We start from the raw sequence: 24,640 nt of genomic DNA, 5'->3' as shown, positions 1-24,640 counted from the left end.
GATTTTCCCATTGTGAAAGATACTACGAGTCGGGTGTAAAACACAAAGAATAAAATCTCCTTGAATACAACATTTTCATGTCAAAGAAGATTTAGCTTTTCTCTTTCTATTCACCGTAACAAAGAACCTTTGGCTGTTGACATAATTATCATGTACCTAACCACGTACTTAGATGTTCGTAAAGAACCTTCCTCTATAAGTATATAGAATACATTCCAGGCGCTTACTGTTATTTATGCGTTAAATAAATACAAATATTTTACTGAACAAAAAAATTAATGGATTTATGTCGTCAGAGCCTCTACGAGTTTAGCTTTCAACAATAGGAATCCACGCTGTTTAGCAATCATATTTCACGTTGAACATCATGTTAAGACATTTTGTGGTAGTTTCTCTAGTTCCGACATTTGTCCATTGTCTATTGAATCAGAAGGCTTCATTATCTGGGGATTGTCAACCTTTATTCGGTACATCTGCGGCATTAGTTCGGGGATTACTGTCAAACGGAACAGTGACAAATGTCACTATTGTCAGCCACTATTCCAGTGTTCTAGAGATAATTGTTCTAAGCTTATTAACCGAACGAAAAGGGATTAAAAAATATAATAAAATATTTGTAATCGTCGTTATTGTATTTGTGTGGGGAATAATAACAATTGAATTGCGTTCGAAGCTTTTATTTTTATAGGTTATGTTTTATGGCTGGCGTTTTGAATATGACAAATAAACAATGTTTTATGTAGTTATACTTATATTGGAATAATGTGTCCTTTTTTTACATAAATCAAAGACACCTGCAAAATCCTCCCATCTCAGTTAATCGCTTCAATTTCACCGTAAGTATTTTGACGAAATCTAAATGTACGTTATTTGTGTAAAAATCTATAATATTCAAAATCATCCCTCTAACCCATGAACTTCAAGCAAAGAACAAAGATGTTAGTTCAGTAAATTGAGATTTGGTAAATCCCGAGAAATGTATGAAGTTCAACAGGAGTTAGAGAAAATGCTGATTGCTGTTCTATTCTCTCCAAACAAACATTCAACAAAAGCTTTAGGAATAAAATTCAAACAGTGTAGTTTCATCCGCTTTATCTCGGAAGATTGCATTTTAACAAAAATAAATGTAAAATAATGTATTCAAATGTAAAAATAAAACATCTATTCCGTTGGTAGTCATAATGCAGGATCTATAAATAGGGAAATTTCCAACGGCACGACAAGGTACAGGTGGTTTATACTCGCATAAACAAGACAATTCAACCAAAATACCTACGTCAAATAAACCCGACCGAACATTTTGAATACTGACAGTAAACCACCTGCAAACAGGACATAAAATATTTTTATTTGTATGGAAATGGTAGGTGTAAAAATATTTTTTACATTTATAATATTTTAAAGTGGAGAATTTATGAGGCAGATGTTTTTTTTATAAATGTCACGAGGATTATAAGATGAAATAATGGCGTAAAATGAGTACAATGAACACAGAAACGTGTTTTGCTTGCTCATTAATTTAGTTAAAAGGTGTCTGATGGGTTGTTTAAGAACACTGGGAATTTGGCAGTATTGCTATCCATTTGTATTCGTAATAGCAACTCAATAGCCATTCTAATCATTGACGTCTCAATGGCGTGTAATGAGATATGAATCCGACCTGTCGAATTCAGGATGGAACAAAATTTGTATTATAAATGTGTAGACATTTTTTTCGTTTGATTAATTGGTCTCAATTCTTGAAGAATTCCATTATATTTAGTAATTATCGAATTGTTACATGAAATATATTAATTAATGCATTTGGGTGGGGAATAATTATGATTACTAGTCTCTTTTACGATTGATAAATGATTGCCATTCCTTTGCGCCATTTAGAAAAATACTGCTTTCTTTAGTAAATTCATAAACGGTTAATGAAATTATAATTTTCCTTTTTATCTGAGATAAATTTTAGAATCTTAAGCTCGAGAACTAGAAAAAAGTCAATTTTTCATATTTTTTAAAAGCTCTACTAAGAGAAAAACTACAGACTAAAAGCTTTTATAATCAGAGCATGTAACATATTTTATAAGAATTTTAATGATATCGACATTTTTTCGTGTAATTCAAGAACGATTAAAAAAATATATCCTAGCTAAAATTGAATACTTTTTTATAACATACTGCAAGTTATCATGTTGTTGCTTAGAATCCTGTTCAGTTGCAGACTAATATTACACCATTTTATAAACATTTGTTCAGTTTAGTTGCAGGTTATATTAGTGATTGCTGTTGGTAATGTAGGGAGGATAATTTATTTTTGTAAATTGTCATTTATTTTTTTTTATATCTTTTATTTATCTAATATTACAATTTTGAATTTTCGTAAATATTTTAGACCACGGGTTCTGAACTCTTAGGACTGGTTGTTTTAGAAAATTTGAACAATTCATCAAATTTCACAGTTAATTTTCAAGGGCTGTGGAAGTTCTATTATTATTTCAGTTCTGTGAAGCAACTATCCCATGTTGATATAATAATAGAACTTCCATAGGATTTTCACAGAACTTGGAAATTAACTTTGAAATTTGATGAATTCTTCAAATTCTCTGAAACCTTCGTCCTTGGTTTTTTGTTATAATTTGATGTTTATGTGAAAATCTGTCATTAGATTATTATAAGTTCTTTATTTATAGATTTAAAAAAACTGTTGGTTTAACAAAATAAATTTTTTAAAACTAAGATTTTGCTGATATTCCGAATTGATCTTTACCTAACTTGACGATCTCCGTGGTGCAGAGGTATGAGCATTCGACTTTGAGTAAAAATTTTTAGGGTATGATTCTCGTGGTTTTTCTTTTAAAATAGCTTTGAACGCTACCAGGTCTTGGTATTGTGATGTTATTTGTAATTATTAAGTTCTGCAACAATCGTTTCAGGCCATTATTAAAATGTGGTTATGTCTCATTGAGAATACTTATAAATATGATTTTATTTTACCCATCTACTATTTTTATGTATATGACGTTTAAAAGATTTATTAATACTTTCTGCACAAAAATCAACCTATCTTCCGTTAAAATATTGGTTTAATGATAGCAGATTTATGTGAATGGTTTTATAATACGTCAAGCAATTTAAAAAAAATCAATTATTACCACTCGCAAATAATTACCTAAATAATAAAAAATCTATTATTTTTAATGGCAGATATTTCATAATTTAAAATGCAAATAAATACAGTAGCACAAAATTTTAAAATGTATTTGCTATAAATTTTGACTAAAAAAATAATTTTTCAGTTATGACAAGAATCCAAATTTAAGTTTTGTATGAAAAAGGCCGCGCAGTCTTTCCTCTCAAGAAGATGCTTATTCCACGCTGACGATATTTAATAGATACTTAAATCTCAGAAATCTAGTTGTAATAGGATTTTGTAGAAGAGAATTAAACAGCAGCTCAAAGTAATGTTTTATAAGATTCACGTACGTAATATAATATGCATGTATTTGTATATTTACTTGCCATATTACATTTCGACTAACAAAGCGACTACGGATTCTCCAAAGAGCATAAGCTCTACGTATCGAATATTTCGTTCGCAGTCAATTCACTTAATGCTGTATTGTAATAATACGCAATATTGTTCCATTCTCCTCTCTGCCTCGCGTTGAAAGGTATTGCTTGATCCCTAAGCGCACAATACGTAATAATAGAATATAGAAATATACCTCCTTACACTTTATATACTCCGGGTAGACGAAATCATTATTTTAATTCCCCTTACGAGTACATCAGTATGTTATGCTGAGCACTGCTGTTAAGATACGGTCTTCATCATACGTTATACGACATTAAAGAAACACGAAATTATTAATGCGTAAGTTGGGCTTTATGTTTTGGAAACAACAGAATTTGGGAGATGTGCGATCATTTGAAATTTAATTAAATTCTTTTTCTTTAATGTGAATATAATTATGGATCTACTCATATATCATATGGATTATTATTTAATTAAGTTAATATTATTTATGAAAAATTAAATCAGTAGAGATATATTTTGATTTTGATTTTTATAAACCTACATATTTATACATATAATGTATGTGATAAGATTTACAATATTTTAGTATTTACTGAGATGGTATAATAATCTTTAACAACGTTTTATCTAGTGAAAAGTTTATTTTTCTAACGAAGTATCTACGATGGCATTAAAAAAAAAACTTTGCATTTATATATTTTCTGAGTAGTTACAGAAATAAAAGGAAAGATGAAACATTGGTTTAAATAAGTTATAAATACTTCGTAACGTTGATTTAAAAATAATAACATGAAAGTAAAAAGCCCATTTTTAAGTCGTAGCGTACGTAGAATGTTAATTACTTTCCTATTTCTATTCAAAATATCGTTAGCTTCCGTGAAAGCAGTCTTTTTTTTTCTCCGTTAACCGTTAAACACCTACCTACGTTATCTCTAAAATCGACTTTTTTTCTTCAGTTTTATCTCATTTTGGCCTATTTTTTATCAGTCTCTACATCCAGCTATTAAAATTTTTAAAATATTCGAAAATTTCTGAAAAGGGAGATATTCTGTAAATTTCGTAAATGTATTTTTTGTTCGAATTTCATTAACAATTTCCACGAACGAGTTGTTATATTCAATGGCTTTATTTAGCCACATATTTTAAGAATTGAAAAAGTGATTTTTTTTTGTCTTTTTTGCGTTGAGCCTTTGAGAGTAATTAATAAAGTACCCTTGCCTTTGACATTATACATATTCGTTTTTAAATCACACTCCCAAAGCAAAACAAAAATCCTCCACCACCTACGAAGTTCTGTACATTGTATGATCGTGTAAGTATAAAAATAAATACATTAAAAGAAAATGGAGGTTCAACCGAAGCTCTGAAGTTCTGCCATATCCGAGGCTTTGAAAAAAGTTCAGAATGATCCGTCGTAACCGGAAACAATTGTCGTTTTCATCTCTTTGTTTAGTTTTTCCGCCGCCAGAGCGCCTGATAGAGATTTTCCGTCCAGGATTCAGAACGTTTGCCAAAAGAACGAAGGACGTTTTCTCCACACAACAATTCGTCGTTTCCTTTAAAGGCTCCGATGGTTTTCCGGAGAAACATTTTTATGAGGATTAAACGTAAACGGGGCCAAATACCGAATGGATCGCTTCCTCTAATATTGTTAAGAAATATCTGAATTAAATAAAATGTCAATGTTTTATAATAAATTGATGGACATTACTTTCGGTATTCATTTTTTACCCAAGTTAAAAACGGACTTTCCAAAAGCCTTTTACATATTTTATCATCCCACCATCAAGAAAAACAACAGGGAAAAACATAGAACATTATTTTATTTTATTTTGTTATACGCCAAGCCGGGCTTTTCCATGGATTTGTAGAACAGAATACACCTAGTGAGCTATCGAAAATTATACAAAAAAATAAATAACGTATGATATAACCGTTAACTGATAAACTGAATATGAAACAATATTAGAAAAACACGTAACTTTAACATAAAATAATATTTACACTAAAACAATATTACATACAAGATAAATCACTAAAACTACAATACCGACGCTACTATAATTTGAAGGATTCAATAAAGTGCTGGTATAAATTACGCTTAGTTCTATAAATTGAGTCAATAAATATATCAATAGTTCCCCCAAACTTGTTGGCCAGATCGTGCATCCTATTAGTTAGTGAGTGTGTCTGATAGTTGGTTGTGTATGTATTGCAGAATAATGTTACGTTTTGCCTAGTCGGCACAAGATATTTAATAGTGGCAACGATGGCAGGACGATGGCAATTAAGTTGTTTATGGCTCTGTTTAATATAACCTCTGATATAATTATTACATGCAATTGATTCATCAAACAGACATAATTAATGTATTCAATTGGAATGAGCTTAAAATTTACGTACCTAAGAAATTTGTGCTGAATATTGACACAATACTAATGAATAAAAAAAAATAAAAAAAACACGACCGGGTTGTGAACTCGAAACTTTCTGCGATTCGAACTCCGCTCTGACTACTAAGTTATTGTGACAATCTTCAGTTCTTTCCTTTATACCTCCAACGGATGATTCCGCTTTTTAAATACATCTCTTTGAATTTAATTTTTGTTTTCTAGAATGAATGAATAAATTAATTCAAATCTCGGAAGCGGAAATCAATACACTTCCTGATAGCTGAAACTCAGGATTAGACAATGACAATGCAGTGTATCAAATTTTGGTGTCAATCACACATATACACGCGAACATACATATATATTTATACTTACATATACCTCAAATTAATGAACTTCTCCGTAATATATTGATGCATACGTTTAATAAATACATAAATATAAATGAATTTCTCATAAATTGGATGATATGATATATACTCGTATATTGCCTAGTAGATAGGGATTTGGCTCAGATATTAGCGCGGTTGACTGCAGTCCCTGGAAGGTTCGACTCAGGAGATTGTTGGTAAATAATTTATGAACGCCCATAAGGTTTTGGTTGTAAGTGGTTATAATATGGACGTGTTGATAAAACGGAATTTTATTTATTTCGCACAGTGGTTTGTAGGGTTTGGAAACAATAGATTCGCATTTTCTTAGCTTCACGACATTTGAAAACATATAAAATCCAACTTGCTAAACTGATAACCCGGACGTGAGTATGTACGTGACGCAAGAAATGTATGAAAGTATAATAAACATCAAAACCTGCATTATTATAAATATTAAAAAAATATAATATTAGCGATTATTGTGAGCAACATATGGTGCAATATTCACAAACACAATCTAAAAAAAAAGAACTAGAAATGCTGGACGCCCAAAGACAAAATCAATATATTCAGTCTAGCCAACCAAACGATGGTATTTTATTTATTTTTAAATGACGGTTTCCAAAACATCTTTAAATTTTCATTGTCCAGTCTCCCGTCTGCCCAATGCTTCTTTATGCAGATTTTTTATTATTTCGCTTGAGACCTTGATTTTTAGTACGATTCCAAAATATAAATTCAAATGTGACAATACATACCTTGTATTGACTTAATTGTTATAAATTTTTATTTTTTATTTCTAATATCGTTCATAAAAAATGTTATTTTTGATTTACTATAGTATGTCCGTAACGTTTTATTATTTGCTCTACAAAATATTTTTTACATAAATGTTTCATCAGTTTCCATGACTTTATATAACTTTTTAAAGATGTCTATAATATATTTCAACTTTCACATTAAATTCTCTTTTCAACTCTCAATACAACCCAAGTCAAAACAAAAATACATATATTGACCACTAGAATTACTTGCGATTAAAAAAATTTGGTTAATATTTGATTTGGTTTTTCAATTAGACGTGATTAAAATAAATGATGGTAACAAAAATTTCATAAAAAGATTCACAGAAATTCCTGCTTAATATGTATTATTATTTAGTATTTAAGTCAATCTCCATTAAATTCTTTTCTCATTAGTTTCTAGTTCATCAAATGATCATTTGCCTCTGACGCCAATGCTGGAATATGCCGCCATCCACCGCCAGCTATTCAAAGTTACAATCAACGATATCTGATCTAATCGAGTGTAAGTTTATTGAGATCATTATCGTTAAACAGGCTAATCCAATTATTGTCTCTATTGGGTAGTGTATAGTGTAGGTATAGGATGTCAGGATCATGTTTCCAAATAGATTTGGAAAAAGGTTAGTGGATATACGAAGCCTTTTAATAGACAATTTAGTGAAATTGGATCTGGGAACAATAATAACTGGAAGAGCTTACTGACAACATGAATGTGTATTGTATTATTATGTTCAACACAACTAATACAAAACTGTATCATTAATTCACTTTAATATGTATTTATCGTTCACTATTTCGAGAACACAGTACGTGTTCATTTATGGCGTTCAAAATATCTTCACTAGAAGAATATGCTATTTTGTTATAATTTAAATTATAGGTATAATTAAAGATATTTTTGAACGGGTGAATACGGTGCCCGGAAACTCGTAGTACAAGCGAGAAACTGATTAATCTACATCATATGGAAAACTAAAAAAATAACCCTAAAAATTTCAACTTCGGACCTGATTTACCCGACAACGAAAGCTCAAATCAAAAAAGTAACATTTCAAAATCGACCCAAATTCGAGTAATTAATTCGAGTTAAGAGTTTCTGGATTATACCGTGTATAACAAATTACATAACATAATACTAGATCAAAAAATGTATATTAAAAAAGCCATTTCAGTTTAAAAAGTGGGCCACATTTTTAAAAAGTTTCGTTCATTAGCAAAATGTAATAAATAATATATAAAATTTGTAGAGATCGCGTTGTCATTAAAACAAAGGCAAAGTATTTGTATTTATTACATTTGAGGGACAGTTATTGTAACATCTCATAGTGTAAAGTTGGCTTTAAGCCAATTAGAGAAAAAATAATGGTTTATTAAAACAAAAAAAAAAACAAAAAAAAAATAAAAAAATAATATATATATAATGAGTTTAGAAAGGCGTTATAAGTTATACATTATTTTTGGTCATAAATATAATTTAGTCATAGTAAGCAATAAGTATATTAGGTCGCTTACAATAATGATTATCGTCAACTATTCCGCCTACCGAGATACTGCAGCGTTACGGAAATGTTCCTGGAGGGACAAATGCACTATTTCAGAGCTCTTCTCTGCCACCACATGGTAAACTTATGGCGCAGACTACGCCAATGAAATAACACTACCATCACTGCCATGGTTGCCTGGATGGAGTCCCCCCTGATGGCCCTCTGAAGACGGGAGATGTTCAAATATCCTCCATAAACTGCTGCTTGCACACATTTTTCACTTCTATTCCGCATTTTTTGTGCCTATCTATGTATTATTATTATTTGTCTGTTATTTTAAAACATGGAATGTATTGCATTGCACTACCCCTGCATATATTTTCTTATTATTATAAATCTTCGTTCTTAGTCACTCGCACGGAGAGAAATAGATTTTTGATTTTACGATAAATTAACAGGCCTCATTAATAAAACATCAATTTTAAGAATATTTTATCGATTTGTCTTGATAATATGTCATGATCATACAAATGATTTGTGATGTAATGCGCAAAGTTCAGATTTTCATAAAAACCAATTCCGAAATCATGATAATATATTCGTAATTTACTGAATTATGCATGGTCTTACTGCACGTATATTAATAACTGCATCACTTGCAATAGTGTTTTTGTTTACACATTAATTGTTCTTTAATTTATTGCTATTATTATCCTGTTTACCACTGTACGCTTGTAATTCGATTATCACTGTTTTGTAAAAACCATCATATGGCGTTTGAATAAATAAATAAAAGTTTAACAAAAACCTGTTAATACATTCTTAACGCCTGATATCCCGTTCTTAACCGAAATTACCAATAATAAGAAGAGAAATTTTTTTGTGAATAAGCAATAGTCATTTTTCTCCGTGATTTAATTAGAAGTAAGTCACAAGTTATGCTCGTAGGTCCTAGTAGATTTACTAGTTTTTACTAGTTTTTCTTAGTTTTAGAAGTCACTAATGATAAATCTTAGCTTAAGTTATAAGTTTGAGTGGTAAGTTAAAGGTTAAATAAATAACGTTGTAGAGTGCCCTTGAAGTGATTTCCCAACGAAAACAGCCTTATAGAAGTTATCCAATCGTTATTTCATATCCGTTTAGGATGGTACACGCTTTCAGAATTATCCCTTTGCTGAATTTATACCATTCTGAGGATTTTATCAATCGTTAATTATTTAATTTAATTTGTAGAAGTTCCTTTATTATTTTAAAATACATCTTGAATACAATTTGAATTTAGATTTAGTTTTCTTGATTGAATGAATACATTAATTAATTAACGAAATCGAATCTTGGAAGAGGAAATTAGCCGACTTCCCGACATCCGATTAAGCTGAAACTCGGCAAATAGATTCGATGTCGATGACAATGTATTCTAACAACTGTTAGTGGTACTCATGCATACACCAGCGCGCACACACCAATTTTGCAAATAAATGTCGGTTGGGATTTGGCACAACTGTTAGCGCAGTTGACTCCACTTCCTGGGTAGGAAGGTTCAATCCTCCGTCAAAATAAATTATTTATTTTAAAATTTTAAAAGACATTTTAAAAGTTTAAGAGTTTTACCAGTCACTGGGGAGGATAGTTTATAAAACTTTTATTAATTTCCTCTCCCGCCAGCTGCTATTACCCCATTATAATTCACATGTAAAACTATTACTAAATAGCAAGGGTGAAACGGAAGCCCAGATATAGCCAGAAAGAGAAGCCATTATGAACGGTAAATCCTTAGAATAATTAGTTCAATAGAACTAATTAATGGTGTTTGAATCTGTTTCCAAGCTACCTCAACATTGGGTAATTCATGTAACCTGTATTCATTTAATGTTGGTTTGTCTGAAGTTTTCAATAGAAAATAACTTTTGACAGTTGTCGGTAAGTTTGGATAGTAGGAAACAATCACGTGTTCCGGGTAGTGTTAGAAATTAATTAATTACATACAGTAGGTATACAATACGTGATATTGTCAGATATACCCCTTTCCTACAAATCTATGCTAACACATGTTAATATGGCGAATATATCGAATTCAAAAGAATAAGAGTTTAATTATTCCCGCATTGTTTGTACCCTGTAGACTCCTAAACTACTGGACGATTTCGCTGAAAATTCCCCGAGCTACGCCGGGTACACGTCAACTAGTAAATTATAAAATACTTAGTATTGTGTAGCAGACATTTACCATTATTATATATCGGGAAATATTTTATCTGAATTTACGTTAGTAATTTTTTCAATGTACAGGGTTTTCCAATAAGAGGTGTTATTTTAAATAGCCCGCTATTTCAGTAGATGTTACTTTTGAAGCTGTCATTTTTGACATTTGATAAGTAAAAACTACGCTATTAGTAAAAATGGAACGATACACGCTTCAAAAATGCATCAAAATAATTAAAATTCACTTGAGTTAATCAAATGCAAATCATCTTGAGTGATGAGGCCCATTTCCACCTCGGTGGCTTCGTCAACAAGCAAAATTGTCGCATCTGGGGCTCGAAAAACCCAAGAATTATTCTTAAAAAGCCTCTCTATCCTTAACGTGTGACTGTTTGATGCGGTTAATGGTCCGGCGGAGTCATTGGACCTTACTTTTTCGAAAATGAGGCTGGAGCAACAGTTACGGTGAATGGATCGCTATCGAGAGATGATTAATGATTTTTTATGGCCGGAATTGGATGGTATCAATCTGGACAACGTTTACTTTCAACAAAACGGCGCTACGTGCCACATAAGCAACGAAACCATTGATCTTTTACGATTGAATATCAAAATAACACCTCTTATTGGAAAATCCTGTAGTTTGCGTCGTAGATTAATTAATATTAGACACCTCAACGTCACATGTCAACGTCATACAAATCGGTGAAGTGTTCAACCTACAACCAAGTCATCATAATATCACTGCGATATGTCTTTTTTGGTGACAAATATTCATCTCTTCATGGAAAGAAAAACAATTATTAAAAACAGTTATTATTTTATATACTATAGAAAATGTAATAATATTTCTGTGTAAATAACAGAGCTCCAATATTAAAACTTTTAGTGACTCATCCGAATCGAATCTCGACTCAATATTGTATTGCTCACATGCTTGGAACTTTAGACCTAAATCAATTCCAATTAATTCACCCGATTATCAATTATATAGAAGCATCAATTATCTCAGTCACGCGTCCTTAAACAACAAAGAAAAGCAAACTGAGGAGGCACTTGGCACTTCCGCCCAGATATACAACATATACTAGTGTTACAAGGACTACTGTTCTATCTAAGACCTTACTGTCCCCTGTAAATAGACTAGCTCCCAGCTATAACTTTTGTCGCGAAGACATCTATAAATAAAATAATTCCTTCTAAAAGTCCCACCTTCCCGAAGGATGTAGATGGCCGAAAGTCCTGCCCGTGCGCAATTAATTATAGATCTAATGAAGCAAATAATTCGGGGGTGTTCCCTACGTCGTACCGACACGTCCTATTTATCAGGGGGGATTTACGACCCCTAAAAGCTAAGGGAGGCTGTACTTTCGACGTGTTTTAGTAAAATTACGGAAATCTTATCAGCAATATCTCGATGTTCCCGTTTTATGACCTTGTATTCAAAATCAGGAATATGTCTGAACAAAACTGAGATTTAGATTATTATTATTATTATTTATTGGATAATTTGTATAGCGCCGCTTTTGTGAGATTTCACCTCAGGGGCGCTTTACAGTTGATGCAGGTATTACAAAAAGATCGTTCAAATTATTTTACAGTTTTACTGTGAGTAAATTAAAGTGATTTTAAATTTAAGCATGTATTGCATGTAATGAGAACATATAATATAATTCATAAAAGTTGACAAACAAAAAGCCAAATATAAAGAGATTTAAATTTTTTTTAAAGAAAGACAAACATTCCCGAGTAACGAAAAACCTGACAATATTTGAAAATCTCCTACTACCATCACAGAAAGCGGAAAATATTGCTCGTATTGTGATGGAGGACTTGGCCAGTCGAGGAATTGAACGTGCGACGACTGTGGTAGAAAAATTCTAGCAAGTGAAAGACAAAAATACGCTATGTAACACCTGTTATAAATATCCCGTATCATTAATTTATGAATGAATGAATTAATTATGAATTAATTTATGATTTATTTATGAATCACGAGAAAGAGGCAGGACAGAACATTATTTATTTTCTACATGAAGCAAAAAGTATCTCAAACAACAAAGAAAATAAAGTTTGAGTCAAAAGTAAAGTTAGAACAAGAGGTTCAAGAAATGTTGTAAAGTTCCTGGGCCTATCACTAAATATGTTTCGAATCTTGCCACTACAGTGGATCTTATATAGTCTACACAGTCACGCAAGAGGTTAAGAGGTTCTTTAGAAAGGATTTTTATGGAAATATAAATATCCAACAACTATTTACCATTTAAAAAAAATGGGTGTGTCAAGCCTACGCAAGACAGAAGTGAAACTTCTAGTATTCTTCTCTCTCTCTCTTTTCATTTCATTCTCTCTTTTTTTCTGTCTATTGACATATTTATAAGTAGCATGTGATAAAAAAAATTAAAAGTTATAAAAAAAGAAAAAAAAAATTAGTTAAAGCGGGGATCGAACCTCGGTTCTTCACGACCACAGTCGTGCGCTCTGCCTGTAGACAGCGAAGATGAGTTAGGAGAGTGAGTTAAACTAGGTATATAATATTAGCTAGGCTCCTATAGCGAAATGATCCCGTTTTTTCGTCACGGTCATGAGTCGGTTTTACTCCGGTCCTCGAAATTGCATGACGCGCGTAAAGAAGTTTCACTTCAAAAAATTCCTGCAAAGTTATGGATGTAATTACGATCTTTTTCAAGCGCGTATGTAATGATTATTTTTATCAACGTCGCATACACCTTGCTAATGTTTTCAGTATTATTAGGGCTTTTTTATACTAATTTTCATATATTTATTGGCAGGTAGAATAGAAATTAATATTGTTTAGCGTTTGCCAACGACCATACCATGTTGAACACACCGGTTCTCGTCCGATCACCGAAGTTAAGCAACATTGGGCGCGGTCAGTACTTGGATGGGTGACCGCTTGGGAACACCGCGTGCCGTTGGCCCATTTTTTATGGTAATTTTATGTTTTTTTTTATTTTTTTATCGTTACTATCATTAATAATATCATAAAATTCTTTAACTTTTCAAGTATGCTACAGGCCTAAAATATTACTTAGTGGATTGATATTATGGTCAACCATTGAAAAAAAAAATTCCTGCAAAGTTATGGATGTAATTACGATCTTTTTCAAGCGCGTATGTAATGATTATTTTTATCAACGTCGCACACACCTTGCTAATGTTTTCAGTATTATTAGGGCTTTTTTATACTAATTTTCATATATTTATTGGCAGGTAGAATAGAAATTAATATTGTTTAGCGTTTGCCAACGACCATACCATGTTGAACACACCGGTTCTCGTCCGATCACCGAAGTTAAGCAACATTGGGCGCGGTCAGTACTTGGATGGGTGACCGCTTGGGAACACCGCGTGCCGTTGGCCCATTTTTTATGGTAATTTCATGTTTTTTTTATTTTTTTATCGTTACTATCATTAATAATATCATAAAATTCTTTAACTTTTCAAGTATGCTACAGGCCTAAAATATTACTTAGTGGATTGATATTATGGTCAACCATTGAAAAAAAAAATTCCTGCAAAGTTATGGATGTAATTACGATCTTTTTCAAGCGCGTATGTAATGATTATTGAAGTGAAACTTCTTTACCCGCGTCATGCAATTTCGAGGACCGGAGTAAAACGAACTCATGACCGAAACGAAAATGCGGGACCGATTAAAGTTCATTTGATCTAGTCAAAGTTTTGAAGTAAAATATAAATGCTTCTTAGCTCATCTCGACAACTGGCGTTGGTGGTGTAATGGTCAGCGTAGTTGCTTTCCAAGCAGTTGATCCGAGTTCGATTCTCGGCCATCGCACATTATTTTTTTGTTTTTAACGCCTTTTTTTTTTTCAATGGTTGACCATAATATCAATCCACTAAGTAATATTTTAGGCCTGTAGCATACTTGAAAAGTTAAAGAATGATATAAGATTGTTTATGATGTTAACGATAAAAAAATAATCAATCCACTAAGTAATATTTTAGGCCTGTAGCATACTTGAAAAGTTAAAGAATTTTATGATATTATTAATGATAGTAACGATAAAAAAATAAAAAAAAACATAAAATTACCATAAAAAATGGGCCAACGGCACGCGGTGTTCCCAAGCGGTCACCCATCCAAGTACTGACCGCGCCCAATGTTGCTTAACTTCGGTGATCGGACGAGAACCGGTGTGTTCAACATGGTATGGTCGTTGGCAAACGCTAAACAATATTAATTTCTATTCTACCTGCCAATAAATATATGAAAATTAGTATAAAAAAGCCCTAATAATACTGAAAACATTAGCAAGGTGTGTGCGACGTTGATAAAAATAATCATTACATACGCGCTTGAAAAAGATCGTAATTACATCCATAACTTTGCAGGAATTTTTTTTTTCAATGGTTGACCATAATATCAATCCACTAAGTAATATTTTAGGCCTGTAGCATACTTGAAAAGTTAAAGAATTTTATGATATTATTAATGATAGTAACGATAAAAAAATAAAAAAAACATGAAATTACCATAAAAAATGGGCCAACGGCACGCGGTGTTCCCAAGCGGTCACCCATCCAAGTACTGACCGCGCCCAATGTTGCTTAACTTCGGTGATCGGACGAGAACCGGTGTGTTCAACATGGTATGGTCGTTGGCAAACGCTAAACAATATTAATTTCTATTCTACCTGCCAATAAATATATGAAAATTAGTATAAAAAAGCCCTAATAATACTGAAAACATTAGCAAGGTGTGTGCGACGTTGATAAAAATAATCATTACATACGCGCTTGAAAAAGATCGTAATTACATCCATAACTTTGCAGGAATTTTTTTTTTCAATGGTTGACCATAATATCAATCCACTAAGTAATATTTTAGGCCTGTAGCATACTTGAAAAGTTAAAGAATTTTATGATATTATTAATGATAGTAACGATAAAAAAATAAAAAAAAACATAAAATTACCATAAAAAATGGGCCAACGGCACGCGGTGTTCCCAAGCGGTCACCCATCCAAGTACTGACCGCGCCCAATGTTGCTTAACTTCGGTGATCGGACGAGAACCGGTGTGTTCAACATGGTATGGTCGTTGGCAAACGCTAAACAATATTAATTTCTATTCTACCTGCCAATAAATATATGAAAATTAGTATAAAAAAGCCCTAATAATACTGAAAACATTAGCAAGGTGTATGCGACGTTGATAAAAATAATCATTACATACGCGCTTGAAAAAGATCGTAATTACATCCATAACTTTGCAGGAATTTTTTGAAGTGAAACTTCTTTACGCGCGTCATGCAATTTCGAGGACCGGAGTAAAACCGACTCATGACCGTGACGAAAAAACGGGATCATTTCGCTATAGGAGCCTAGCTAATATTATATACCTAGTTTAACTCACTCTCCTAACTCATCTTCGCTGTCTACAGGCAGAGCGCACGACTGTGGTCGTGAAGAACCGAGGTTCGATCCCCGCTTTAACTAATTTTTTTTTTCTTTTTTTATAACTTTTAATTTTTTTTATCACATGCTACTTATAAATATGTCAATAGACAGAAAAAAAGAGAGAATGAAATGAAAAGAGAGAGAGAGAAGAATACTAGAAGTTTCACTTCTGTCTTGCGTAGGCTTGACACACCCATTTTTTTTTTATCAACGTCGCACACACCTTGCTAATGTTTTCAGTATTATTAGGGCTTTTTTATACTAATTTTCATATATTTATTGGCAGGTAGAATAGAAATTAATATTGTTTAGCGTTTGCCAACGACCATACCATGTTGAACACACCGGTTCTCGTCCGATCACCGAAGTTAAGCAACATTGGGCGCGGTCAGTACTTGGATGGGTGACCGCTTGGGAACACCGCGTGCCGTTGGCCCATTTTTTATGGTAATTTTATGTTTTTTTTTATTTTTTTATCGTTACTATCATTAATAATATCATAAAATTCTTTAACTTTTCAAGTATGCTACAGGCCTAAAATATTACTTAGTGGATTGATTATTTTTTTATCGTTAACATCATAAACAATCTTATATCATTCTTTAACTTTTCAAGTATGCTACAGGCCTAAAATATTACTTAGTGGATTGATATTATGGTCAACCATTGAAAAAAAAAAAGGCGTTAAAAACAAAAAAATAATGTGCGATGGCCGAGAATCGAACTCGGATCAACTGCTTGGAAAGCAACTACGCTGACCATTACACCACCAACGCCAGTTGTCGAGATGAGCTAAGAAGCATTTATATTTTACTTCAAAACTTTGACTAGATCAAATGAACTTTAATCGGTCCCGCATTTTCGTTTCGGTCATGAGTTCGTTTTACTCCGGTCCTCGAAATTGCATGACGCGGGTAAAGAAGTTTCACTTCAAAAAGAATCAAAATCTGTTGAAGTCGAAAGTAAAATTCAAAACTGAATTTCATATTAAATGTTGGTTGACCAATTGAAATTAAATTCAATATAAACGAGCATGTGTTTTAGTAATTTATTGAAGTGAAACTTCTTTACCCGCGTCATGCAATTTCGAGGACCGGAGTAAAACGAACTCATGACCGAAACGAAAATGCGGGACCGATTAAAGTTCATTTGATCTAGTCAAAGTTTTGAAGTAAAATATAAATGCTTCTTAGCTCATCTCGACAACTGGCGTTGGTGGTGTAATGGTCAGCGTAGTTGCTTTCCAAGCAGTTGATCCGAGTTCGATTCTCGGCCATCGCACATTATTTTTTTGTTTTTAACGCCTTTTTTTTTTTCAATGGTTGACCATAATATCAATCCACTAAGTAATATTTTAGGCCTGTAGCATACTTGAAAAGTTAAAGAATGATATAAGATTGTTTATGATGTTAACGATAAAAAAATAATCAATCCACTAAGTAATATTTTAGGCCTGTAGCATACTTGAAAAGTTAAAGAATTTTATGATATTATTAATGATAGTAACGATAAAAAAATAAAAAAAAACATAAAATTACCATAAAAAATGGGCCAACGGCACGCGGTGTTCCCAAGCGGTCACCCATCCAAGTACTGACCGCGCCCAATGTTGCTTAACTTCGGTGATCGGACGAGAACCGGTGTGTTCAACATGGTATGGTCGTTGGCAAACGCTAAACAATATTAATTTCTATTCTACCTGCCAATAAATATATGAAAATTAGTATAAAAAAGCCCTAATAATACTGAAAACATTAGCAAGGTGTGTGCGACGTTGATAAAAATAATCATTACATACGCGCTTGAAAAAGATCGTAATTACATCCATAACTTTGCAGGAATTTTTTTTTTCAATGGTTGACCATAATATCAATCCACTAAGTAATATTTTAGGCCTGTAGCATACTTGAAAAGTTAAAGAATTTTATGATATTATTAATGATAGTAACGATAAAAAAATAAAAAAAACATGAAATTACCATAAAAAATGGGCCAACGGCACGCGGTGTTCCCAAGCGGTCACCCATCCAAGTACTGACCGCGCCCAATGTTGCTTAACTTCGGTGATCGGACGAGAACCGGTGTGTTCAACATGGTATGGTCGTTGGCAAACGCTAAACAATATTAATTTCTATTCTACCTGCCAATAAATATATGAAAATTAGTATAAAAAAGCCCTAATAATACTGAAAACATTAGCAAGGTGTGTGCGACGTTGATAAAAATAATCATTACATACGCGCTTGAAAAAGATCGTAATTACATCCATAACTTTGCAGGAATTTTTTTTTTCAATGGTTGACCATAATATCAATCCACTAAGTAATATTTTAGGCCTGTAGCATACTTGAAAAGTTAAAGAATTTTATGATATTATTAATGATAGTAACGATAAAAAAATAAAAAAAAACATAAAATTACCATAAAAAATGGGCCAACGGCACGCGGTGTTCCCAAGCGGTCACCCATCCAAGTACTGACCGCGCCCAATGTTGCTTAACTTCGGTGATCGGACGAGAACCGGTGTGTTCAACATGGTATGGTCGTTGGCAAACGCTAAACAATATTAATTTCTATTCTACCTGCCAATAAATATATGAAAATTAGTATAAAAAAGCCCTAATAATACTGAAAACATTAGCAAGGTGTATGCGACGTTGATAAAAATAATCATTACATACGCGCTTGAAAAAGATCGTAATTACATCCATAACTTTGCAGGAATTTTTTGAAGTGAAACTTCTTTACGCGCGTCATGCAATTTCGAGGACCGGAGTAAAACCGACTCATGACCGTGACGAAAAAACGGGATCATTTCGCTATAGGAGCCTAGCTAATATTATATACCTAGTTTAACTCACTCTCCTAACTCATCTTCGCTGTCTACAGGCAGAGCGCACGACTGTGGTCGTGAAGAACCGAGGTTCGATCCCCGCTTTAACTAATTTTTTTTTTCTTTTTTTATAACTTTTAATTTTTTTTATCACATGCTACTTATAAATATGTCAATAGACAGAAAAAAAGAGAGAATGAAATGAAAAGAGAGAGAGAGAAGAATACTAGAAGTTTCACTTCTGTCTTGCGTAGGCTTGACACACCCATTTTTTTTTTATCAACGTCGCACACACCTTGCTAATGTTTTCAGTATTATTAGGGCTTTTTTATACTAATTTTCATATATTTATTGGCAGGTAGAATAGAAATTAATATTGTTTAGCGTTTGCCAACGACCATACCATGTTGAACACACCGGTTCTCGTCCGATCACCGAAGTTAAGCAACATTGGGCGCGGTCAGTACTTGGATGGGTGACCGCTTGGGAACACCGCGTGCCGTTGGCCCATTTTTTATGGTAATTTTATGTTTTTTTTTATTTTTTTATCGTTACTATCATTAATAATATCATAAAATTCTTTAACTTTTCAAGTATGCTACAGGCCTAAAATATTACTTAGTGGATTGATTATTTTTTTATCGTTAACATCATAAACAATCTTATATCATTCTTTAACTTTTCAAGTATGCTACAGGCCTAAAATATTACTTAGTGGATTGATATTATGGTCAACCATTGAAAAAAAAAAAGGCGTTAAAAACAAAAAAATAATGTGCGATGGCCGAGAATCGAACTCGGATCAACTGCTTGGAAAGCAACTACGCTGACCATTACACCACCAACGCCAGTTGTCGAGATGAGCTAAGAAGCATTTATATTTTACTTCAAAACTTTGACTAGATCAAATGAACTTTAATCGGTCCCGCATTTTCGTTTCGGTCATGAGTTCGTTTTACTCCGGTCCTCGAAATTGCATGACGCGGGTAAAGAAGTTTCACTTCAAAAAGAATCAAAATCTGTTGAAGTCGAAAGTAAAATTCAAAACTGAATTTCATATTAAATGTTGGTTGACCAATTGAAATTAAATTCAATATAAACGAGCATGTGTTTTAGTAATTTATTGAAGTGAAACTTCTTTACCCGCGTCATGCAATTTCGAGGACCGGAGTAAAACGAACTCATGACCGAAACGAAAATGCGGGACCGATTAAAGTTCATTTGATCTAGTCAAAGTTTTGAAGTAAAATATAAATGCTTCTTAGCTCATCTCGACAACTGGCGTTGGTGGTGTAATGGTCAGCGTAGTTGCTTTCCAAGCAGTTGATCCGAGTTCGATTCTCGGCCATCGCACATTATTTTTTTGTTTTTAACGCCTTTTTTTTTTTCAATGGTTGACCATAATATCAATCCACTAAGTAATATTTTAGGCCTGTAGCATACTTGAAAAGTTAAAGAATGATATAAGATTGTTTATGATGTTAACGATAAAAAAATAATCAATCCACTAAGTAATATTTTAGGCCTGTAGCATACTTGAAAAGTTAAAGAATTTTATGATATTATTAATGATAGTAACGATAAAAAAATAAAAAAAAACATAAAATTACCATAAAAAATGGGCCAACGGCACGCGGTGTTCCCAAGCGGTCACCCATCCAAGTACTGACCGCGCCCAATGTTGCTTAACTTCGGTGATCGGACGAGAACCGGTGTGTTCAACATGGTATGGTCGTTGGCAAACGCTAAACAATATTAATTTCTATTCTACCTGCCAATAAATATATGAAAATTAGTATAAAAAAGCCCTAATAATACTGAAAACATTAGCAAGGTGTGTGCGACGTTGATAAAAATAATCATTACATACGCGCTTGAAAAAGATCGTAATTACATCCATAACTTTGCAGGAATTTTTTTTTTCAATGGTTGACCATAATATCAATCCACTAAGTAATATTTTAGGCCTGTAGCATACTTGAAAAGTTAAAGAATTTTATGATATTATTAATGATAGTAACGATAAAAAAATAAAAAAAACATGAAATTACCATAAAAAATGGGCCAACGGCACGCGGTGTTCCCAAGCGGTCACCCATCCAAGTACTGACCGCGCCCAATGTTGCTTAACTTCGGTGATCGGACGAGAACCGGTGTGTTCAACATGGTATGGTCGTTGGCAAACGCTAAACAATATTAATTTCTATTCTACCTGCCAATAAATATATGAAAATTAGTATAAAAAAGCCCTAATAATACTGAAAACATTAGCAAGGTGTGTGCGACGTTGATAAAAATAATCATTACATACGCGCTTGAAAAAGATCGTAATTACATCCATAACTTTGCAGGAATTTTTTTTTTCAATGGTTGACCATAATATCAATCCACTAAGTAATATTTTAGGCCTGTAGCATACTTGAAAAGTTAAAGAATTTTATGATATTATTAATGATAGTAACGATAAAAAAATAAAAAAAAACATAAAATTACCATAAAAAATGGGCCAACGGCACGCGGTGTTCCCAAGCGGTCACCCATCCAAGTACTGACCGCGCCCAATGTTGCTTAACTTCGGTGATCGGACGAGAACCGGTGTGTTCAACATGGTATGGTCGTTGGCAAACGCTAAACAATATTAATTTCTATTCTACCTGCCAATAAATATATGAAAATTAGTATAAAAAAGCCCTAATAATACTGAAAACATTAGCAAGGTGTATGCGACGTTGATAAAAATAATCATTACATACGCGCTTGAAAAAGATCGTAATTACATCCATAACTTTGCAGGAATTTTTTGAAGTGAAACTTCTTTACGCGCGTCATGCAATTTCGAGGACCGGAGTAAAACCGACTCATGACCGTGACGAAAAAACGGGATCATTTCGCTATAGGAGCCTAGCTAATATTATATACCTAGTTTAACTCACTCTCCTAACTCATCTTCGCTGTCTACAGGCAGAGCGCACGACTGTGGTCGTGAAGAACCGAGGTTCGATCCCCGCTTTAACTAATTTTTTTTTTCTTTTTTTATAACTTTTAATTTTTTTTATCACATGCTACTTATAAATATGTCAATAGACAGAAAAAAAGAGAGAATGAAATGAAAAGAGAGAGAGAGAAGAATACTAGAAGTTTCACTTCTGTCTTGCGTAGGCTTGACACACCCATTTTTTTTCGGGGTATTATGCTGTGTTGCACGACCTCTTTCTTTAGCCAACGTTTCGGACAGCATTACAGTATCAATCATCTGGGCAGATGAAAATTTATGTCCGAAATGTTGACTAAAGAAGGATATACCGCAACTTGGCATAATACCCCAAAAATAAATTACTAAAACACATGCTCGTTTATATTGAATTTAACTTCAATTGGTCTTTTGGCCGTGAAAGTCTCGAATCATATCTGAGCATGTGTTAGTTTGCGAACGAATAAACTGATTTAATTAGTTTTGTACGCGTACTACAAACTTTAATGAAAATTTTAACAATTATGAATGAAGATCCATCTTTCGAGAAAGGTTGAATGAGAATGAATCCGTTTGAATGTTTGGATTCTCCTAATCTAAATGCTAATAAATCGTCCGAAGGGTGTCGATGACGCGGCCCTCAAAACTAATTCAATTACTAGATTAAAGTCGTTCTTTCGATTGCCTCCTCCACTCCCACAAGACGTGGGAACGGGTCCGATTGTTCTGAACTTACCCGATACGTAGTTCCTACCAACCAGCTATCTAGTAGCTATCTAGTACCTAGCTAGTACCCACCTAGTACCCACCTAGCGGCTGCAGTGATAAATGATGAGCTTACAAAAGAGCCCCACTCGAAGTTCAAATCTGCTGAGGCGACTGTGGCCCAAGTTTATTTGCGCTTAAAGCTCGAATTTGGCCATTCATTTGATTGCACAAATGTTCCTTTGTTATGACTTATAGCATACATGCATATATAAAAGCAAGGCCGAAGCAGGAAATCTCCACCCAAAAGGGCCAATTTACAACGCTTGTAATAAGTGTATCATCAAACATACTAATTTTAGTTGTGCGTCTGTCTGTGAATGATTGTTACTCTGGTTCAGTGAAATAAGATTTGTTTTTAATTTATGCCTCATTTTCTCCTTCAATTTCCATTTTACATTCGAAACATGTTATAATATAAGTATAGTAAGATTTCGTGATTTTTTAAGGGTTTACTATTTTTCCATTTTCAACTAACTTACTCACTAAAAATCACTCTGTTTACCCGCAAGGTTAGGCAGAGAGGCCGAACCGTCAAAAAACTCGGTTTTGGAACACACTTCTTGTATCATTCACATTCATACCTTGCATCATACGCACTCTTCTATTATTCTGACTCTTGACATGGCCCTGTTCGAATATCTGATTCAATGGACGGTAATATGTCTTCCTAGGGCGTCCCCAACTGCTTCTACCATTAAAATTTACGTCATATATTTTCCTTACACCACTTTCTTTGCTCTACATAACCAAACCATCTAAGCGTCCCTTTCTTAACCTTACCCATTACGCTTACTTCAGCCTAGCATTATTTGTGGATCTCCACATTTGTCGCACGATCATACATGGTTTTATCACTCAGAGATCTCATTTCTGCAGCATTCAGTCATTTTCAAGAAAGCGTTATTTACTAACTAACTGAATTTACTAATATAATATCCCGTATTCGCGGGTCTGCGCTAGTATTTAAATGATTTCAACATAGTAAATTTAATAAATTTTAGTCAGAAACTAAAAAAACCTAATAGATTCATATCAATTGCTTTATTTAATTAATTTGGCAAGGTTAAAATGAAAATAAATGTAACTAATAAAAATAATAACTTCTACTTAGTAATTCAATCATGTAGATTTAAGAGGAATCAATTTGAGAGAAAATCTTATTCAAGTATTTCTTTCGACGAAGAACAGCTAAAATTTAAGTTCAGAGTTCTTCAAATTTGATTACCTATATGCGTTAATTATTTTGAATTTTAATAAGAACTTTATCTAAAAAAAATAATAATTTTAACATTCAACAAGGTTATTTATAAAAAAACTCCAATAACTCATTTTTGGTAAATTGAGATAATAATTTTACAAAGCTGAATAAATAAATTACCAAAAAAAGTTTTTCCACCATTTTTTAAATAAGTTTCGTGGAACCGGAAGCAATTCGGGTTGGTAAAATAATTGGAGTAAATGAAAAGTTACATTTTTAATCACACACCAAAACTGTTCCAGTTTGTTTCCGTACATTTACACTGTTCTCATATAAAATGACATTTTTATTTATGAACAGGTGATTCGAGCCTAAAAGCAAGCAATAAATCAGCTTCATCCAAATACCTCTGGGGCCAGAGCCTTTTGTACTGAATGGCCATTTTTTTACGATACCGTAGTAAATTTGGAGGTATAACTCCCTAAAAATATTTAAGGACATCCTAAAAATAATCCTTTCACGAAGAAACCTTTCAAAAGTCTCATCAGCTCCCGGTCCTGGTTAGTGTTAAGACCCCTTCGGGCTTATTTTACCACAATAGGTTAGTAGACGTGCATGTGAATGACTAAATTCTGACACAA

At 33.0% G+C, this 24,640-nt stretch overlaps 1 protein-coding gene and 13 non-coding genes across 23 annotated transcripts in view; 4 read left to right on the top strand and 10 right to left on the bottom strand.

Moving 5' to 3' along the window:
• The window catches only part of LOC149415566 (apoptosis-stimulating of p53 protein 2-like), a 693,728-nt gene that overhangs the window by 47,389 nt on the left and 621,699 nt on the right, over positions 1-24,640 (bottom strand). The window lies entirely within an intron of this gene.
• Positions 13,609-13,727, top strand: LOC149415580 (5S ribosomal RNA). The gene has a single exon (XR_016303819.1). It is a non-coding gene; the product is annotated as a 5S ribosomal RNA (ribosomal RNA).
• LOC149415579 (5S ribosomal RNA) lies at positions 14,051-14,169 on the top strand. The gene has a single exon (XR_016303817.1). It is a non-coding gene; the product is annotated as a 5S ribosomal RNA (ribosomal RNA).
• Positions 14,874-14,992, bottom strand: LOC149415578 (5S ribosomal RNA). The gene has a single exon (XR_016303816.1). It is a non-coding gene; the product is annotated as a 5S ribosomal RNA (ribosomal RNA).
• LOC149415577 (5S ribosomal RNA) lies at positions 15,315-15,433 on the bottom strand. Its single transcript, XR_016303815.1, has one exon. It is a non-coding gene; the product is annotated as a 5S ribosomal RNA (ribosomal RNA).
• LOC149415576 (5S ribosomal RNA) lies at positions 15,757-15,875 on the bottom strand. The gene has a single exon (XR_016303814.1). It is a non-coding gene; the product is annotated as a 5S ribosomal RNA (ribosomal RNA).
• LOC149415575 (5S ribosomal RNA) lies at positions 16,547-16,665 on the top strand. The gene has a single exon (XR_016303813.1). It is a non-coding gene; the product is annotated as a 5S ribosomal RNA (ribosomal RNA).
• LOC149415574 (5S ribosomal RNA) lies at positions 17,779-17,897 on the bottom strand. Its single transcript, XR_016303812.1, has one exon. It is a non-coding gene; the product is annotated as a 5S ribosomal RNA (ribosomal RNA).
• Positions 18,220-18,338, bottom strand: LOC149415573 (5S ribosomal RNA). The gene has a single exon (XR_016303811.1). It is a non-coding gene; the product is annotated as a 5S ribosomal RNA (ribosomal RNA).
• LOC149415572 (5S ribosomal RNA) lies at positions 18,662-18,780 on the bottom strand. The gene has a single exon (XR_016303810.1). It is a non-coding gene; the product is annotated as a 5S ribosomal RNA (ribosomal RNA).
• Positions 19,452-19,570, top strand: LOC149415571 (5S ribosomal RNA). Its single transcript, XR_016303809.1, has one exon. It is a non-coding gene; the product is annotated as a 5S ribosomal RNA (ribosomal RNA).
• LOC149415570 (5S ribosomal RNA) lies at positions 20,684-20,802 on the bottom strand. The gene has a single exon (XR_016303808.1). It is a non-coding gene; the product is annotated as a 5S ribosomal RNA (ribosomal RNA).
• LOC149415569 (5S ribosomal RNA) lies at positions 21,125-21,243 on the bottom strand. Its single transcript, XR_016303806.1, has one exon. It is a non-coding gene; the product is annotated as a 5S ribosomal RNA (ribosomal RNA).
• LOC149415568 (5S ribosomal RNA) lies at positions 21,567-21,685 on the bottom strand. Its single transcript, XR_016303805.1, has one exon. It is a non-coding gene; the product is annotated as a 5S ribosomal RNA (ribosomal RNA).

Source organism: Hesperophylax consimilis, chromosome 18, assembly GCF_061612785.1.
Source record: "Hesperophylax consimilis isolate HC1 chromosome 18, BYU_Hcon_1.0, whole genome shotgun sequence".
Taxonomy (NCBI): domain Eukaryota; kingdom Metazoa; phylum Arthropoda; class Insecta; order Trichoptera; family Limnephilidae; genus Hesperophylax; species Hesperophylax consimilis.
The sequence above is the reverse complement of the archived record's forward strand: the minus strand, read 5'-3'. Positions and strand labels throughout refer to the sequence as shown.